The following is a 17,348-nucleotide window of genomic DNA, read 5'->3' on the forward strand; positions in this document are numbered from 1 at the left end:
ACAATTATGAATGGCACTCATAATTGCCAAAGAACCCGACAATTGGTAGGTAATTAGTAAGGGTTTAATATTTTTAACCACATTAAAGGAGAGAGGGAGGAAAGAAAGAGAAATGAAAGGAGAGAATGAAACTTGATTAAAGTGAATGTATCTAGGCAGATAGCCTCTCCTCTGCTGTCCTGCCCGCTGCTCCCTTGTGGTATATTCAATAAACTAGTATCGCCTTTAAAACAAATAATAAATAAATAAATAAAGTGAATATATCTAAAATGAACTATACTTACCTATTAAACCTTTCAATTCAGGGGGCATCACAATGCCGGATTTTGAGCTGTACTACAAATCTGTGATCACAAAGACAGCATGTACTGGCACAAAAACAGACACATAGACCAATGGAACAGAATAGAGAACCCAGAAATGGACCCTCGGCTCTTTGGGCAAGTAATCTTTGATAAAGCAGGAAAAAACATACAGTGGAAAAAAGACAGCCTCTTCAATAAATGGTGCTTGGAAAATTGGACAGCTACATGCAAAAGAATGAAACTTGACCACTATCTCACACCATACACAAAGATAAACTCCAAATGGATGAAAGACCTCGATGTGAGACAGGAATCCATCAAAATCCTAGAGGAGAACATAGGCAGCAACCTCTACGACATCGGCCAAAGCAACCTTTTTCATGACACATCTCCAAAGGCAAGAGAAACAAAAGATAAAATGAACTTATGGGACTTCATCAAGATAAAAAGCTTTGCACAGCCAAGGAAACAAAAAAACTAAGAGGCAGCCCACGGAATGGGAGGATATATTTGCAAATGATGCTACAGATAAAAGACTGGTATCCAAGATCTACAAAGAACTTCTCAAACTCAAAGCGTGAGAAACAAACAAATCATAAAATGGGCAGAAGATATGAACAGACACTTTTCCAATGATGACATACAAATGGCTAACACACACATGAAAAAATGTTCAAAATCATTAGCCATCAAGGAAATTCAAATCAAAACCACACTAAGATACCACCTTACGCCAGTTAGAATGGCAAAAATTGACAAGGCAAGAAACAACAATTGCTGGAGAGGATGTGGAGAAAGGGGATCCCTCCTACATTGTTGGTGGGAATGCAAGTTGGTACAGCCACTCTGGAAAACAGTGTGGAGGTCCCTTAAAAGCTAAAAATTGAGCTACCCTATGACCCAGCCATTGCACTACTTGGTATTTACCCCAAAGATACAGACGTAGTGAAGAGAAGGGCCATGTGCACCCCAATGTTCATAGCAGCATTGTCCACAATAGCTAAATCGTGGAAGGAGCCGAGATGCCCTTCAACAGATGACTGGATTAAGAAGTTGTGGTCCATATATACAAAGGAATATTACTCAGCTATCAAAAAGAATGATTTCTCATGGGGCACCTGGGTGGCACAGCAGTTGGGCGTCTGCCTTCGGCTCAGGGTGTGATCCCGGCATTCTGGGATCGAGCCCCACATCAGGCTTCTCCACTATGAGCCTGCTTCTTCCTCTCCCACTCCCCCTGACTGTGTTCCCTCTCTCACTGGCTGTCTCTATCTCTGTCGAATAAATAAATAAAATCTTTAAAAAAAAATGATTTCTCAACATTTGCTGCAACATGGACGGCACTGGAGGAGATAATGCTAAGTGAAATAAGTCAAGCAGAGAAAGACAATTATCATATGATTTCTCTCATCTATGGAACATAAGAACTAGGAAGATCGGTAGGAGAAGAAAGGGATAAAGAAAGGGGGGGTAATCGGAAGGGGGAATGAAGCATGAGAGACTATGGACTCTGAGAAATAAACTGAGGGCTTCAGAGGGGAGGGGGGTGGGAGAAAGGGATAGGCTGGTGATGGGTAGTAAGGAGGGCACGTATTGCATGGTGCACTGGGTGTTATACGCAACTAATGAATCATCAAACTTTACGTCAGAAACCAGAGATGTACTGTATGGTGACTAACATAATATAATAAAAAAACATTGATTTATTTATTTTTAAAGATTTTATTTTTTTATTCAACAGAGATAGAGACAGCCAGCGAGAGAGGGAACACAAGCAGGGGGAGTGGGAGAGGAAGAAGCAGGCTCATAGCGGAGGAGCCTAACTGCTGTGCCACCCAGGCGCCCCAATAAAAAAACATTAAAAAAAAAAAACCTTTCAATTCATTCAGCCTGTGGATAACAAGATAAGTTTTATTGTTATCTTGGCCTTTTGAAAATAGCTCTACAAAATACAAAGAGGCATTTTTTAAATTCATAAGCTATTCATCTGTTTCTATATTTGAACCTCAGATGTTTTTTAAAAGTTTTATGAGGAGTTCTGAAATTGGATTTTATAAATTTACTTTGAAACAACTATTTATGCCTCAAGGTTTTTTCGAAATTAAAAACAGTTTGAAAATCTAATTTTGATTTTCTCTAAGCAAGGTTTTTTAAAAATTTAGTTTAACATTTTTATAATATCTATATTAAAGCTACCTGATTTTTCACAGAATCCCTGAATGTGAAGGTTTTCCCTCTCTACCCCTGTTCCCCCTCCATTTATCTTTCACAAACATTGCCCCCCAATACATCTATTGCATCCTAATTCCTTCTTGACAGCTACTCCCTGGAAGACCCAGTCTTCACAGGCACTGACCATATTTTCCTTATATAGTAAACAGACTCTCAAGAAGGGAATTTGGGGATTGCGTTGCTCACCTAAGTACAGCATAAATGAAGTGAAATTAGGATACTAATAATCCATGCAGAACTGCTTCATGGGCTTATGGGCCTCACGTTCAGAAAGGCATCATAATTAATTTTATCTTTGAACTTGTGTTTTGTAAGCGAAGCTCATTAGGACAATGGAGCATTCTTGTGAGCAACCGAAATACACCGGGAGGCAAGGAGGCAGCACATGCAGACAAGGGTTCAGACCCAGGGGCACAGCAAAGCCTGGGTATGGAGCAGCTGACCTGGCAGCCCAGGGCTGCACCCGCCTTTGCCTGGGCCTGGGCCTGGGCCTGGGTCTGGGTCCAGACCGGTGTTGGTGATGATGGCAGAGGCAGCACAAGCAGCAGAGGTGGCTGCATCGGCACAGATCCTATTTTTCTGGCCTGAGTCCCCAGACAGGAACTGCCAGCACTCTGGCAAGAAACACTGTCAACAAATTATTACAAAATGAAAGTGTGCATGTGGCTATTGTAATAAATCATTTCAGAGAGTTCTCAAAATTCTTAAGTGAGTTTAAATTCCAGAGGTTTGAAAACAACAGTATTGCAAAGAAAGTATTCATAGTTTTTACAAATAATTTAAAGATTGTCACATGTAATGAAAAGAACACTATTTTCATATGAAGCTGTAGGTGAGCAAATTGAGAAGGAAGAGAACTTGAAAATTAAATTTTTCCTTTGAATATACCCTAATAAAATGCAGAAACAGCCGTCTTGAATTATATACAAATCACAAAGCCACTTTCAATTTCTTGTATGACCGTTGCAAATTACTGGAAATGTCAGAAGAAACATTAAAATGCCATTGCATAAATTTACATTTACAGTTAAATTCAGGCTTACAAGAAGCTGATATATATGTAGAATTAAATTTTTTTTAATTTATTTATTTTTTTAGTAATCACTATGCCTGGGGCACCTGGCTGGCTCAGTCAGAAGAGCCTGCAACTCTAAATCTCAGGGTTGTGAGTTCAAGTCCCATGTTGGGTATAGAGATTACCTAAAAATATAAATAAAAAACTTTTTAAAAAATCACTACATATATATATATATACACACACGTTTGTATATGTAAATAAATATATATATAAAAAATATATAACATAAGTTATATGTTGTATTTTCAATGTAAGTTATCAGAAAATTACCCCAGTGTTGTCAAAGTCTATGAAATACTCTTAATAGCTCCAGTAACAGTTGCATCAGCAGAAAGATCCTTCTTGAAATTTAAAATTATCAAAAATTACTTGCAATCTGGCATTTGCCAAGACCAACTGATGTTACTTTCAATTATATTGATTAAAAATGAAGTTGCTAAAAGTATAAATTTTGATGACCTAACAGATGAATTTGCAGGCAAGCAAGCCAGAAAAATCTTAAGATCAATCAAGGTATCACATTAATAAAGTATTATTTATTTAAAATTATGACACCAAAAGTACATTTTTGTAATCAGTAAGTTTATGTTGTTACTAGTGTATCATTGCCTCCATATGTTTTATAAATAACAAAATATTTTTAAGGAAAAAAGTTGTGTTTTAGTATGGCACTTATTTCCTGCTTTTTTGTTTGTTTCCTGCTTTTTATTATTTTTTTTAAAAGAATCCCCATTCCACCTTTTTGTTGTATTTTATATTTTATTTGGGGGGGGGAGTGGGCAGAGGCAGAGGGAGAGAGAGACTCTTAAGCAGGCTCTATGCCCAGTGCAGGCCCGCCACAGGGCTCTATCTCACAACCCTGAGGTCATGACCTGAGCCGAAATCAAGAGTCAGATGCTTAACCAACTGAGCCACCAAGGTGTCCCTGTCTCCTGCTTTTTGAATAAGGGTCTCTACATTTTCATTTTGCAGTGGGCCGAACAAATTACGTAGCTAGCTTTGACAAGGCATGTGTATCGGGGTCCTGAGGTTCCAGAGATACAAAATCTAATATATATATTTCTCTAGTACGTATATAAATATGTATATTTATATATGTATATATATGTATATTTGTATATATATATGTATATATGTGTATATATATGTATATATGTATATTTCAAGGAATTGTTACCTTAAGCAATTGTGTGTGTGCAGTCAAGTCTGAAATCTATAGGACAGTCCATTCAGTGGAATTTCTTCCTCAGGTACTTTGCTCTTTTTTTTTTTTTTTAAGTTTGTTTGTTTGTTTGTTTGTTTGTTTGTGAGACCAAGCACAAGTGGCAGGGAGGGGCAGAGGGAGAGGCAGAAGCAGGCTCCCCGCTGAGCAGGGAGCCCAACAGCAGGCAGCACTTGATCCCAGGACTCTGGGATCATGACCTGAGCCTAAGGCAGATGCTTAACTGACTGAGCCACCCAGGTGCCCCGGTACTTTGCTCTTAAAGGTATTCAACTGATTGGATGAGAATAATTATCCAGTTAATAATAATAATAATAATAATAATAATAATAATAATAGAGGGTAATCTCCTTTACTTAAAGTTAACAACTGTAGAATTTAATCCCCATCCCACCTATGAAATTCCTGGATTAGTGGTTGATTGAATAACTAGGTAGTATAGCCTAGCCAAGTTAATACATGAAACTAACCATTACTGCATGGGATGACATCATAATTAAAAAATGATCTGTTTGAGATGGAGGATCTGAAAAGGGCAAGGCTTTGAGAATTCAAGTCCTGGCTAGTTTAGTATGATGATAAAGATGGCCACAAAAACTGAGAGGTGAGATTCCTTCTAATTATACTAGGGAGTAAAAGAATATTCAGTAAAAATAAGAAAATGTCAGGACATTTAGTTCTGAGCTCAAAAATAGGTAGAAAACCACAGAAATTCTATAACCTTAAAAAAAAATGATCTCTTGCAAGTGTCTGGCAGACAAGCCTCCAATTTAATTTTGCAGATGACAGAATTACAGCAGAACACACAACTTCACCAAGTCCTTTTTTGTTTATTTAACTTTTATTTATTTAAGTAATCTCTACACTCAATGTAGGGCTCAAACTCATGACACCAAGATCGAGAGATCAGGAGTCACATGTTCTTCCAACTGAGCCAGCCAGGTGCCCCCTCACCAAGTCTTTAATGTTAAGAGCAGGGTATCAGTTGGGAAGGAGGGAAACTCTTGAGATTTGAGTTGGAGGTATTTCGATGGAGTAAGGCAAAGCTGAGAATCTTGTACACAAATTCCCCTGAACCTCCCTTGCAAGTAAAAACAGAACCTCCTTCTCTGCCTGGGTAAACCAATTTCCCTTCTTAAAAGACTCTGTAAAACCTTAGCAGAGGATGCCTATTTTCCTGAAGACTCACTGCCACCATCCCTTCCTGCCTCCAGAAACCAGTTAAATTTCCAGGGTACCCCAAGGGGAAAACTGCATTTCTGTTCCAAGAAAATATAGCTTTACATACCAAAATAATTGCAAAACCATGCAAGTCTGTATTAATAGGAATCTGGGAAGCTTGTGGGAATGGATTCTAAGAGTGTTAGAGCAAAGAAGATAGAATAGAATACCAAATTGGGCACAAGTTATCAATATAAAGGCTCTGACTTGAGATCCTGAATTTAGTGTTCAAGCTGGAGTAGCTGAAATGGCTCTAACATTTGGCTTGATTAGTTGACTGAAACCTAGACTAAGCAGTGGTTATTATTTGGAAAGAAGACATCCTGATTTTAGTTCTATTTGTGATTAATTTTTAAAAATATTCCTAAGTAGTTTTTTTGTAAGTAGTTTTGAAATATAGAACATATCATTATAATACCATTCAACTAATAAAAATTATATAACATTTTAAAAAATCAAAATCCAGATTGCATACCCCCAATCTCATTACCCGGAAGTAGCCGCTATTAACCCTTTGGTGTATATTTTCCAAAAATTTTTAATGTATATGCATAGGTAAATATATACTTTTTGAGCACATTTCTAAGGCAGAATTGTAGGGACTGAGATTAGAATCATATACTACCAGGAGTGAAAGATCAAGAGTGAAAGGAGGGTCATAGCTACAGGGAGTATACATACATCCCTAGTTTTCTGGGCTGAAACTGATTTCAGTGTTCTGCCCCATTGTTGGACTATTATTCAAATCATATGTCCCAAGCTTAGATTTGGAGAATATGTTATCATAATTAGGCCTCAGAAACAAGAAACATACTTAAGCAGAGGGAGTAGATAAGGGTGTATATGATGAGTGAGATTAAGTAATGAAATGAAGTGATAAACTCAGAAGAGTTTGTGCTTGATTTATTAGGTGCTTTGGAACTACTAAGGATATGAGAAAAGATGTAGGTTAATCAAATTCATCAAACAGTTATGAAGCATCCTGAGTCCAGGCCCTTCTGTGACAAAAGAAACAGACTCACCTCACAAACTCCTGCACATTGAGCCTTCTAAGTAGGGCTCAACTAACAAATTGTGAACTTTTGAGTAAATTTTTAATCTCTGTAAGCTTCAAAAAGGAATTCCTTAGGAGGAACCCTTAATAAAAAAGGCTAATAACACCTACCTCACAGGGTTAATGGAAAGAACAAATGAGAGGATATTTATGTGAAGATGGATGTTAAAATGTAAATATTCATGGAAATGAAGGTCATCATTATCTCAATCTTACTTTATGTAATAACTTATATTGAGTGTTTACTATGTGTTGTGTACCCTTCTAAGGGCTTTATGTGTATTAACTCTTGAAATTAATTAACACAAGGCATAATAAGATACTCAACAACTAATTACTTACTGTGAAGACTCTACATTAATTATCTCATTAACTCTTCAAAGCAACTCTGTAGGAATTTACTACTAATACAATCTTCATTTTGCAGACCAAGAAGCTGAGGGATAGAGAGGTTATATAACTTGTACAAGATCACTCACCTGGGAAGTGGCAGAGCTGGGATTTGAATCCAAATGCTACAGTACCTATCATTTTGTGTGCGAATTATGTGACCCAAAAATCCTGAAAGTTTTGTTCTGTATTTTATATTATGCTCGATTCTGTAATATTCCTGTTAACAAGTAGTTTATTTGGAAGTATTAGAAAAATAAGCCAACCTCATTTATTGGATGATGTCATAATACAAACCTAAATTTCATTCTACATTTCTTTAAAGATTTTATTTATTTATTTGTCAGAGAGAGAGGGCACAAGCAGGGGGAGCACCAGGCTGAAGGAGAAGCTGGCTCCTCCCTGAGCAAGGAGCCCAATGTGGGACGTGATCCTGGGATCACGACCTGAGCTGAAGGCAGACGCTTAACGGGTTCAGCCACCAGGCGTCCCTTATTCTACATTTTTATGCACAGCTATAAATCAAAATATGTTAGCTTTATTATTTCTGGTGAAAAGCAATGTTTTCCCCAGTTTCCCTAGTGGGAAAGTTTACCTAGGAGAAAGTTAGCAACAGAGATTCCTGGGCCCCAATCAAGACTCAATGAATCAAGATGTCCAGGGAAGAGACATGATAGATAATCTGCAGATTTGACAAGTGGCCCAGGTGCTAGGGATGTTTGGGAAAGCCTACTATAGAGAAAATGGGCTTCTGGATCCTACTGGCCCTTAGCTTTAAGATTTATGTTCAACTTTTTTGACAGTCCCTTTCTCAGAAATATATAATCTTATCACTCGTTGGAACTTTGTACAGTTATTTCACAATTTAATATGGTCTGTGATGAAGAGCTGATTTTAAATATAAAATATTTTAGGGGCGCCTTGTTGGCTCAGCCTAGAGCATGCAACTCGTGATCTTGGGGTTGTGAATTCAAGCCCGACGTTGAGTGTAGAGATTATATATATATATACATATATATATAGAGAGAGAGAGAGAGAGAGCGCTATTATTAAAAATAATGTTCAAAAAAAGGTGGTTCATTTTAATATACCATTTAACAATATCAATCACACACATGTTCATGTTTAAGGGAAACAAACATATTCCTCTTCCCCACCTGAGTTCTGAATTAATTAAGAGCAGGTATATGAAGAATCATGATAGATAGATAGATAGATAGATAGATAGATAGATAGATAGATACACATTTATATATATATATATATATATATATACACCTTTTTTAGAGACAGAGGGGAGGGTGGGGGAGGGGCAGAGGGAGAGGGAGAAAGAGAATCTTAAGCAGGCTCCACACCCAGCGTGAGTCCGATATGGGGCTCGATGTCATGACCCTGAGACCATGACCTGAGCCAAAATCAAGAGTCAGACACTTAACTGACTGAGCCACCTAGGCACCCCAGGATATTCTTTATTAACACTAAAAGCAGATATTAGAGAATATGGCTTACATTTGTGGGCATGTGGGCTTCCTAATACTGAACTCCAAAAGTAGGCAGATTTGCCTATCTGGTCAACGGGTAATGCTGGAAAACCATAGGCTTCACTTGAAGAGACTGGCCCCTTCTCCCATGACAATACTTGGATGCTCATGGAGGCTGCCAGCTATCAGGAGAATGGAAGAAGTGAGTGGGATACACAAACCCAGTTTCTTCCCTACAATTCATCAATCAAATCATTTGCCTTCTCTGGGATGCATAGGGGAAAGTGAAAGAGACTGTTAGCCTAGTGAAATCCTCTTCACAGAAAAGGAAACATTTCCCATTTCACAAAAGACATAGGCTGTTTCATTCACTTTAAATTCATTATGTTAAAAAAAAAGCATAGTTTGTTGATTTAAAAAACAATCTTTGACATGTGTTTGTTTTTAGGACAAAGTATGTATAAAATATAGACTGAAGTTAAACTTCATTATGGTGTCACAAGTAAATAAAAACAAACAAACTTGCTTTTATGTCCTGATACATCAATTCATGAATTTTGTCCTAAAAAAGTAATGTAGTTTATTTTTATAATTTTAGGTGTTTTGTTTCTAAATGCTATAAGAGAAAAGGTTTTAAGTTGAGATCTTTAAGCACTTTTCTGTGATTAATGCGTTGTGTATATGGGTGGATTTTATTCCCAATAAATGAGAAGCCAAACTACATTTAATAAACTGTAGTTCTCTAGTTCAACATTTTTAAGTGTTAGAGGCATTCTGATGTACCATATGAAATTTTTATCAGATGAATACAACTGAAGCTCATGGGAAGTTATAGAGCATTTCAATTAATGGGGAGGTTCTGGACACAAGAGTGTCCAGATCTGGTTCTGTAGTTCAATAGCTGTATGAATTTAGCCAACTTACTGCACCTTCTTTTTTGTTTGTTTGTTTTTTGTAAGTTATCTCTACGCCCAATGTGGGACTTGAACTCATGACCCCAAGATTAAGACAGGCATGCTCTATTGATTGAGCCAGACAGGCACCCCCTGCCCTTTTTTTTTTTTAAATTAACCTTAGTTTTATTCTGTTTACCTTATTTATTTTATTGTTTATAAACAAGAGAAATTTATTATCTCAGTTCTGGAGGCTAAAAGTCTGGAATCAAAATATCAGTAGTGTTCCTTCTTAGGGCTCTGAAGAAGAATCTGTTCCATGCCTCTTTCCTAACTTTTGATAATTTGCTGGCAGTCTTTTGCATTCTTTGGCTTGTAGAAGCACCCCTCCAATCTCCGCTTTCGTCTTCATCTGGTGTTCTCCTTGTGTGTCTCTGTTCACATACCCCCCCTTTTTTTCAGTGAAGTATAATTGATATGCAATATTATATTAGTTTTAGGTGAACAACATAGTAAGTCAACATTTATATACATTACAAAATGATCACCACAATAAGTCTTGTTACGATCTGTCACCATATGTAGTTCTTACAATATTATTCACTATATTCCTTATGCTGTACTTTATACCCCTGCCACTTACTTCATAACTGGAAGTTTGCACTTCTTAATCCCTTTCATCCATTTTGCCCATTCCCCTACCTCTCACCCCTTTGACAACCATGAGTCCATTCTCTGTAATTATGAATCTGCTTCTGTTTGTTTTGTGGTTTTTTGTTTTTTTTTTAGATTCCACATACAGTGAAATCTTATGATATTTGTCTTTCTCTGTCTGACTTATTTCACTTAGCATAATACCCTCCCGGGTCCATTCATGTCACAAATGGCAAGATTTCATTCTTTTTTTTTGTATTTGGTAGAAATTTTTAAAATTTTAACTCCTGTATAATTAACATACAGTGTTATATTAGACTCAGGCATTCAATATAGTGATTCACCAATTCTATACATTACTCAGAGCCCATCACAGTAAGTGTACTTTTAATTCCCAATCACCTATTTCACCCATCCCCCCCACCGGCTTCCCCTTTGCCAACCACCAGTTTGTTCTTTATAGTTCAAAGTCTGTTTTTTTCTTTTTTCTTTTTGGTCTCTTTTTTTCCTTGTATATTTGTTTTGTTTCTTAAGTTCCACATATAAATGAAATTGTATGGTATTTGTCTTTCTCTGACTATTTCACTTAGCATTATACCCAAGATCCATTCATGTTGTTGCAAACCGCAATATTTCATTCTTTTTTAAAGCTGAGTAATATTCCATTGTGGGTATAGATACCACATCTTCTTTATCCATTCATCTATTGATGGACATTTATGTTGCTTCCATATCTTAGCTATTGTAAATAATGCGGCAATGAACATAGGGGTGTTTATATAACCTTAGTTTTACTATTTGTAAAGTGGAAATAATGACAGTCTCTGCTTCTTAAAACCTAAGTGAGATAAAGCATGTAGTATTTAACATGACTCCAGGTTATATATATTAAGTGGTCAATAAATATTAGCATTATTCATATATTTTAGGCATATTAAGTTTGCCAGAAAAAAAAAGGAAAGTTACACTAGACAAAGAATAGGGGCTGAATATGCAAAAATAAATAACAGGTACAGCTCACTTTAGACAATAATGTGCTTTTTTGTGTGTGTGAGCTCTACACTCTACACCCCCTTTTTTTAAAGATTTATTTATTTATTTTAGGGTGAGGGGCAGAGGGAGAAAGAGAGAGAATCCCACACTCAATGTGGAGCCTAATGAGGGGCTTGATCCCACAATCCTGAGATCATGACCTGAGCTGAATTGGATGCTCAACGAACTTCACCACCTAGGTGCCCTTACACCCTTTTTAAAAATAATCTCTACACCCAACATTGGCTCAAACTCAGGACCCTCAGATCAAGACTCATGTGCTCTTCCAAATGAGTGAGCCAGGCACTCCAATGTGCTGCTTTTTTTTTTTTTTAAGATTTTACTTATTTATTTGAGAGAGAGAACATGCATGAACAGGAGAGAGGGGCACAGGGAGAAAGATGTGGGGCTCAATCCTAGGACCCCAAGATCATGACCAAAGGCATGGCAGTGCCAAAGGCAGACACTTAACCAACTAAGCCACCCAGGTGCCCCTGCCTTTTTTTTTTTAAAGATATATTTATTTATTTTAGAGAGGGGGGGTGGAGGGTGGGCAGAGGCAGAGAGAGAATCTCCATCAGACTCCTCACTGAGTGTAGAGCACAACTGGGGACGCGATCTCACAACCTGAGCCAAAACCAAGAGTTGGAGGCTGAACCAACAGAGCCACCCAGGCACCCCTTTAAAATGTGTATAAATTGGGACACCTGGCTGGCCCAGTCGAACAAGCATGCAACTGTTGATCTTGGGGTTGTGAGTTTGAGCCCCACATGGCGTACAGAGATTACTTAGATAAATAAAACTTTTAAATGTATATAAATTGATTAAAGTCAAACCGAGAGCTGCTGTTTAAAAGGGAACTCTGGTAAATTCTTCTATAACATAATGGATTTTCTTTTCTTTTTTTTTTTTTTTTTAAAGATTTTATTTATTTATTCGACAGAGATAGAGACAGCCAGCAAGAGAGGGAACACAAGCAGGGGGAGTGGGAGAGGAAGAAGCAGGCTCATAGCGGAGGAGCCTGATGTGGGGCTCGATCCCACAACACTGGGAACACACCCTGAATCGAAGGCAGACGCTTAACCGCTGTGCCACCCAGGTGCCCCCAATGGATTTTCTAATATGTATTATGTAGCTATTCATGTTCAGACTTTCTCCGCACCTCCCTTAACAGTTGGGAAATATCGGTTTTGTAACTCATAGGCCTATCAAATAAAGGCTCAAATTCTAACCTTATCAAAAATAAAATGTGACAATTATAAAGGATTCAAGGAATTGCTGATTTTGAGCTCTCTTTTTTTTTAAGATTTTATTTATTTATTTGACAGTGATAGAGACAGCCAGCGAGAGAGGGAACACAAGCAGGGGGAGTGGGAGAGGAAGAATCAGGCTCATAGCGGAGGAGCCTGATGTGGGGCTCGATCCCAGAATGCCGGGATCACGCCCTGAGCCGAAGGCAGACGCTTAACAACTGAGCCACCCAGGCGCCCTTGATTTTGATCTCTATACTTGTTCATTTTTATAACAAACTGCTTACGGAAACCTCACAATATCAATATAAGAGTCTCAATTTCAATAGCTAAGACCTAACAAAATGTCCAAATAGGTACTCAGTGAATAGTTGTTGAATGAATGAATGATTTCATTCATTCATTCATTCATTCATTCATTCATTCATTCATCATGAATACATAAAAATGATGCCTAAACCTAAAAGTGTTCTGGGGAAAAAATAAGACTAACAAGAAAAAATCATAGGTATAAGTAACCATGTCATTCTTCAACTACCTGACTTTCTGGACTAACAATTGAGGTTAGGAACTCTCTATTTTGCCTCTCTGTATCTACATAATATTGCAGCTCTTTTATTATATTGTGGAATGCTTGTAAGCCAGCACAAAGCTCAAGGTTGTGTCATCTGATAGGCCCACTGCACAACTGTACCCCGTGGGTTCCTTAGCAACATTTCTCTGCCCCCTCTCTCATCTCCTGTTGGGAAACCTACTCAGGAGGCGGAACTTGGCAGGGGTAAAGGAAAACTCAGCCACTGTGATACGTTATGTCCAGGAATATTCAGACACTCTGGATGACTCTTGGTTTTGGATGGTGATTTTTGTTATTTTTTCTAGCTTTTTTTTCTTTATTTAAGGATTAGAAGCTATATATTAGAAAGTTTACTCCACAATGGAAGATGCAGAACAGAAACATGTTTGACTGGAATAGGGTTCAGTAGCACTAGAGATGCCACACCTTAGTTGCTAAAGATACTGCTGTTGAGAAACACTGACACTCCCCTTCTCACACTTTGGGTTACAGTTAAGCAATGTACAACTTCACACCGGAGACTGACTTTAAATGAGCTACAACTAACTTTTATGTAGGTTAGCAAGGTGCACAAAAAGGAAAATAAACAAGTACAAAGGAGAAAGGAATCACTTCTTTCTACATAATTCCTTGGATGGAAGTATAATGTGAATGGATAAAGTAAATTCTCCTTCAGTGTAATTATTTCTAAGTGGCTGAAGTGTATACATCAAACTAGCCTATTTGGACAAAACTAAGCTATAATTACCGTAATACTTTGTTCACATAATTGCTTTCTTCCAAAAAAAAAAAAAAGATTAAGCTTTAAAATACTCAATGGAAAATTAATAAAAGTAATGAAGTGATTAATTACTTTCTTAAATATTGTTTTTCTTAGGAATATTCTTAAGGAAAACTAAGCTTATAAGCAACAAAAAGGTTATATTCTTTTTAAAGCTTAGTGCAAGTAATACTAGATATGAAATAGGTATGGAAATACCAAAATGAATGGAAACCTTTCACATTTCATTTAAATATGAAACTAAATAAACAGTACTGTGACTTCACTATTCAAAGTAGATAAAAATTAACTTGTCATATATAGTTAAACTCGTAAGATATTCTAATTTTTAATTACCCAAGGGTAGAAACAATTTATTTTTTTTCATCCATGATAATGATGATTTTCATTTTGGTCCACCTTACTTTCATAAGGATTTAATGATTGTAAACACTGTGACTGACTTATAAATAAATGTATGGTTTTTAATATCTCAGAATTTGAAAGTCATTTAAAGAGGAATCTACTTTAAAAGTGCATTCTTTGGGGACACCTGGGTGGCTCAGTTGGTTAAGCATCTGCCTTCCGCTCAGGTTGTGATCCCCGGGTCCTGGAATCAAGCCCCACATCTGGCTCCTTGCTCAGCAGGGAGCCTGCTTCTCCCTCTGCCTGCTGCTCCCCCCCCCCTGCTTGTGCTCTAGCTCTCTCTCTGACAAATAAAATCTTAAAAAATAAAATAAAAAATAAAAAAAGTGCATACTTTGTAAAAAAGAAAAAAAAACACGCATACTTTGTGATATGACCAAATATCAGAGTACCCCTAATTATCTGATGTTTGCCTATACAAAAAGTTATCTACTCTTCCTAACAGTATGATTTCCCCTACTTCAGATTTTTGTAATTCTTTCATTCTATGGAATGAAATTCATCAGTTGAATTTATACTGAGATGTATAAATTCCTAGTTTCGTGCATTTTATGTATGGTCCTTTGAAGGGTCCTCATCTTATGCTTTCACATAGTGCTAAGTACACAGCAGACACAACAACTTTTGCTAAATTGAAAACTACAATTGTGGATTTTGGTTTTCTTTTTTTAAAAGATTTATTTATTTGAGAGAGACTGAGAGTGAGTGAGAGCACAAGCGGGAGGGGCAGAGGGAGAGAGAACTCAAGCCGTCTCGGCACTCATCGCAGAGTCTGACATGGGGCTTGGTCCCGGGACCTTGAGATTCAACCTAAGCTGAAACCAAGAGTTGGGTGCTTAACTGACTGAGCTACCCAGGTGCCCCTACAATTGTGGATTTTGAATAAGTAATACTAAACTGGTTCTGTTAAAAATGTGAAGATTAGGTATGTTTATAAATATTTACCTGGGGAAGTTCTCTACACATTCTCTGAGTACATGGCTAAAAATTCTCTATTTTGACAATTTCTCAGCAGAGACTTTCTCAAATAGAGATCTCAATACTGTATTTGTTGAAGTTTCAACAAGGGACCAAGAAAAAACTCCACAAAAAATATAACCTTACAGTTTTTGAAGATTTTATTTATTTATTTCAGAATGAGAGAGAGAGCGAGCTAATAAATGGCATCAAATTATGTAGCTTATTCATCCGGTTCATCCTCTGGTTTCTTCCAACGTCTATAAGACCTACTGAAGAGCAGGCTGAGTCTTGAAGGGGTGATCTTTTAAGCACCTCTGAATCCCTGTAACTAGAAAGACCCAGACATCCCTTCTGTAGGACATTGCAAGGAAATGTTTTTTCTTGGATATTTCCATATTCCCAAATAGCTTAAAACAGATTACAGAGGACCTGTAGGATCCAGATGGCTAAAGAGGTATGAAAAGGTAGAGTCATGGGTGACAAAAATGAACTTTTAAAAACTATTGAGTCAGGGATTCTTTGGTTACAAGTAAAAGGAAGCGATCCAAATTAACTCAAGTAAAAACGAGGTAATTAGAAGTCCCAAAGGGGAAGGGCGCCTGGGTGGCTCAGTGGGTTGAGCATCTGACTCTTGGTTTCAGCTCTAGTCATGATCTCAGGGTAATGGGATTGAGCCAGGCATTGGGCTCCACACTGGGTGCAGAGTCAGCTTGAGATTCTATCTGTCTTCCTCTGCCCCTCCCCCCACTCACACGTGTGTGTGCGCATGCTCTCTCTCTCTCTCTCTCTCTCTCTAGAGTAAATAGATAAATCTTAAAAAAAAGAAGGAGGAGGAGGAGAAGAAGAAGAAGAAGAAGAAGTCCCAGACGAGAAATCTCATCGTTCCCAACACAAATATAGAAATGGTCCAACTTGTCAGACCATTACTTTCTCTTTCTCTGGAGCTGTATGATTTCTGCTTCCTTTGGCACATCCACGTTATGGCCTATCTCTGAGGACCAGATTTCTCTGCATGTAAACAGCAACAAATTACTGCCACTCCTGAGCCTACCTGACCTTACAGCCCTAGTTTCTTCCACAGAGTTACTGACTCGATGTATAGGTCTCTGGGTTCAAATAATCAAGCAAAAGAACCTGACTGGGTTAGGTGTTCTCCCCTCATCCAATCAGCCACAGTTCCGGAGACAGGGTCTAATGGAAGCAGGGCTGCCCCTTCCAGGGACTGTGGGTTGGGTAGATTCTCTGAGAAGGGGATGTGGGTGGGGATGAAATAATGAGTATCTCAAGTTACCAGATACCAGATAGGTTGAAGTTCGACTTTCTCAGTTGTTTTTAAGTCTCTTTCAACTTGGGAATTCAGGCTATGGATGGCAGAAATGTCAAATCGTCTCAGAATATTCTTCTTATTACAAAACAAGGTAAGCTTTTGGTTTGTGGCAGAAATAGTTTATTCTATTAAATATGGGAAGGGGGAGCATCTGGCTGGCTCAGTCAGTGGAGCATGTGGCTCTTGATCTCTGGGTTGTGAATTCAAGCCCCATGTTGGGTGTGGAGATTACTTAAAAATAAATTCTTTTAAAAAATGGGGTGTGTGGGGGGCACCTGGGTGGCACAGCGGTTAAGCGTATGCCTTTGGCTCAGGGCGTGATCCCGGCGTTATGGGATCGAGCCCCACGTCAGGCTCTTCCGCTATGAGCCTGCTTCTTCCTCTCCCACTCCCCCTGCTTGTGTTCCCTCTCTCACTGGCTGTCTCTATCTCTGTCGAATAAATAAATAAAATCTTTTTTTTTAAAAAAAAAGGGGTGTGTGAAAGGTT

At 37.9% G+C, this 17,348-nt stretch overlaps 1 long non-coding RNA gene across 2 annotated transcripts in view; it reads left to right on the forward strand.

The window, feature by feature from the left end:
- Positions 1–17,348, forward strand: part of LOC103676998 — a 45,415-nt gene that overhangs the window by 21,463 nt on the left and 6,604 nt on the right. The window contains exon 1 of one of the 2 annotated variants that reach the window (XR_572300.2): positions 16,411–16,950. The exons of the other annotated variant lie outside the window; for it this stretch is intronic. This is a non-coding gene — a long non-coding RNA (uncharacterized LOC103676998). Of the gene's footprint in view, positions 1–16,410; positions 16,951–17,348 lie in introns of those variants that run through there. 2 annotated transcript variants of the gene reach the window in all.

This window comes from Ursus maritimus, unplaced genomic scaffold (assembly GCF_017311325.1).
Source record: "Ursus maritimus isolate PB19 unplaced genomic scaffold, ASM1731132v1 scaffold_13, whole genome shotgun sequence".
Classification (NCBI taxonomy): domain Eukaryota; kingdom Metazoa; phylum Chordata; class Mammalia; order Carnivora; family Ursidae; genus Ursus; species Ursus maritimus.